At 41.1% G+C, this 3,742-nt stretch overlaps 1 pseudogene; it reads left to right on the plus strand.

Annotated features, from left to right (window-relative positions):
- The first annotated feature begins 529 nt into the window (after window positions 1-529).
- LOC140517734 (fructose-bisphosphate aldolase A pseudogene) lies at window positions 530-1,731 on the plus strand (annotated as a pseudogene).
- Window positions 1,732-3,742: the final 2,011 nt, after the last annotated feature.

A 3,742-nucleotide genomic window follows, 5' to 3' on the forward strand; every position in this document is an offset into this window, starting at 1 on the left:
ATTAAGGACTCTCTAATTATTAGGGCAGTTATAAAACAGAAAGGGCAGAAGCACGTATTGAATATAATGGTATGATTATGTAAGAAAATAAAAAATAGGGTAATTTAGGGGGGGAAAGGAATGCATTGGAAGAAGAGTAAAAAAGGAGAGTAGAATGCAGTAAACTATCTCACATGAAAGAGGTGAGAAAGAGCTTTTACAGTGGAGGAGAAGGTAGGTAAGGGAGAGAAAACATTAATCTTATTGTCTTGGAAATGACTCAGAAATGGAGTAATGTACATACTTGCTTGGCTAAAGAAATCTGTCTCACCCTACAGAAAAGTAGAAGAAGGGGATAAGAGAAGTGAGTCTGATAGAATGGAGAGCAGATTGGGGGAGGTGGTAATCAAAGCAAAGCACTTTTGAGGATAGACAGGGTTAAGAGAAAGAGAGGCCCCTCCTGAGTTCAAAAGGTGACGTTCGGATTCAGAAAGTACAGAAGTTCAGTTCTCAACCGTAAGAGGATTGCTTTCTACTGGAAACTACCAGCACAGCCAAGAAAAACATGCCTCACCAATACCCAGCATTGACACCAGAACAAAAGAAAGAACTGTCTGATATAGCTTACCGAATTGTTGCTCCGGGTAAGGGAATCTTGGCAGCAGTTGAGTCCACTGGAAGCATTGCAAAGCGGCTGCAGTCCATTGTAACTGAGAACACAGAGGAAAATCAATGCCTCTATAGGCAGTTGCTTCTGACAGCTGTTGATAGAGTGAACTCCTGTATTGGAGATGTTATCCTTTTCCATGAGACACTCTACCAGAAAGCTGATGATGGTTGTCCCTTCTCCAAAGTCATAAAGGATAAGGGTGGTGTTGTGGGCATCAAGGTGGACAAAGGTGTAGTGCCTCTGGCACGGACCAGTGGCGAGACTACCACTCAAGGTCTGGATGGACTGAGTAAGCACTGTGCCCAGTATAAAAAGGATGGAGCTGACTTTGCCAAGTGGCGTTGTGCACTGAAGATTGGAGATAATACACCTTCCTCACTTGCCATCATGAAGAATGCCAATGTGCTGGCCCAGTATGCTAGCATTTGCCAGCAGAATGGCATTGTCCCCATTGTGGAGTCAGAGATCTTCCCTGATGGAGAACATGATCTGAAGCATTGTCAGTATGACAATGAGAAGGTCTGGGCTGCCGTCTACAAAGCTCTGAGTGACCACCATATCTATCTGGAAGGGACCTTGCTGAAGCCTAACATGGTCACCCCTGGCCATGCTTGTATCCAGAAATATTCACATGAGGAGATTGCAATGGCAACTGTAACTGCCCTTTGCCAGACTGTGCCTCCTGTAGTCAGTGGTATCACTTTCCTCTCTGGGAGTTAGAGTGAAGAGGATGTCTCTGTCAACCTCAATGCCATCAATATCTGCCCCTTGCACAAGCCATGGACCTGACCTTCTCTTATGGCTGAGCTCTGCAGGCATCTGCCCTCAAGACCTGGGGTGGAAAGAAGGAAAATATCAAGGATGCCCAAGAGGAATAAATTAAGTGGGCCATGGCCAACAGCCAAGCTGCTCAAGGCAAGTATACTCCAAGTGGAAAGTCAGGAGCTGCAGCCATCGAGTCTCTCTTTATCTCTAACCATGCCCACTATCTTAAGTCAAGGCCTTCCACCCGGGTATGCCCTAACACTCTAGGCCATCCCTCACAGTCTAGGAAGAGGTTGAGATCCAGAGCTTTGTGCTGACCTCTCCCATCACTCCTAATTTGTGTGGTATTGTTACTCTCTGGTGAATCTAGTGACCCCTCCTCAGCCCACTTTTTCCAATAAACAACTACTTAATAAAAATAAAAAATAAAAAAAAATAAAAGAGAAAGAGAATAGGATAAACAGGGGGAAATAGGATGGAGGGAAATACAGTTAATAATCATCATGTGAAAAAATATAGCAAGTTTTTTCAGATAAAATTCTCATTTCTCAAATATATAGAGTACTGAATCATATGTATAAAAATAAAGGCCATTTTCCAATTGATAAATCAAAAGATATAAACAGGACATTTTGAGATTAAGTAATCAAAACTATCTACAGTCACATGAAAACATTCTAAACAACTCTTGAGTAGAGAAAAGCAAATTAAAACAACTCTGATATAACACCCCATACCTATTAGATTGGTTAATACCACAGAAAAGGAAAATGACAAATGTTGGAGGAGATGTGGGAAAATTTAGACACTAATGCACTGTTGGTCAAGTTTTAAACTGATTCAAATGTTCTGTACAGAAATTTGGAACTATGTTCAAAGGGTTATAAAATCATGTATACCATTTGACCAGAAATATTGCTATTAGGGTCTGTATTCCAAAAAGATTAACAAAAAAGGAAAGACTTATATGTGTAAAACATTTATAGGAGCTCTTTTTTTCAGTGCCAAAGAATTATAAGTTGAGGGTCTTCCCATCAACTGGGGAATGGATGAACAAATTGTGGTATATGATTGTGATGGGATACTATCATACTATAAGAAATGATGAGCAGGATGCTCTAAGAAAAACCTGGAAAGACTTGGATGAACTGATACAAAGTGAAATGAGTAAAACTAGGAGAACATTGTACATAGTACCATTAGAGGGAGGATTGCCATCCCCAAGCCTTGCCTCCGTCAAGCCTCCTCATAGACAAGCTCCCTTAGGCAAAATGCCCATCTCTTACCCAGGCTGGATGCTCTGCTCTGCTCTTGGGACTGAATGTAATGTTAAAAAAATTTGAAGATCTTCCCTTCCCCTTAATAGGCCCATGTGACCTGATCTGAGCTTTGACCCAACCCACAGCTTGAATTACATGAAGCCTATGGTTTAATAATCGTGCTGAACAGGTAGAGTGGGAAGGATGCAGCAAGAAGAGTGAAGAGCAGCTGAGAGAGAGGCTGCAGTGCACATTTAGGGTTTTATTCATTTTTTAGCTCACACTTTTATTCTGTCAGTAGAACCCAACCCTTCAAGTTCCTCTGATACCTGTTTCATAAGTAGGGTCACTTTTCACGCAGAGTATTGTTTCAAAAGGAATATTAATTACTTGAACTGTTCTATCATTTTTATAAAACTGTTCATGTTCTTCACCTAAATTTTGGAATGCCACAATAATTTCTCCTTGATAATTAGAATCTATGATTACAATCAATACATGTATTCCTTGAGCTGCTAATCTTGATGTAGAGGGCAGCTAGGTGGTGCAGTGGATAGAGCACCAGTGCAGGAGTCAGGAGGACCTGAGTTCAAATCTCACCTCAGATACTTTACACTCACTAGCTGTGTGACCTTGGGCAAGTCACTTAACCCCAATTGTCTCATCCTGGGTCATCTCCAGTCATCTTGATGAATATCTGGTCACTGGATTCAGATGACTCTGGAGGAGAAGTGAGACTGGTGACCTGCACAGCCCTCCCTCGCTCAAAAAACAAAGTCAAGTGCAAGTCATGTCACTTTTTCTCTGATGGAATGGTCTTCTTCAACAACAAAGGACAAACACACAGATCCACGATTTAGGTGATATCCTTGCAAAATGATTTTTAGGGATTCTCATACATATTACAACAGAGATTTTTCTTTTTTCTTTTCTATCACTAAAAGTCCTCTAACCAATGTAAATCATATCCTGCCAAACCCAGGTATTCCTGGATACAATGCTGGGACATCTTACCTCACAGTCCAATACTCAATATTTGGTATCTTATGTGTTTGCTGTTTTCTAATTT

This window comes from Notamacropus eugenii, chromosome 1 (assembly GCF_028372415.1).
Source record: "Notamacropus eugenii isolate mMacEug1 chromosome 1, mMacEug1.pri_v2, whole genome shotgun sequence".
NCBI lineage: Eukaryota > Metazoa > Chordata > Mammalia > Diprotodontia > Macropodidae > Notamacropus > Notamacropus eugenii.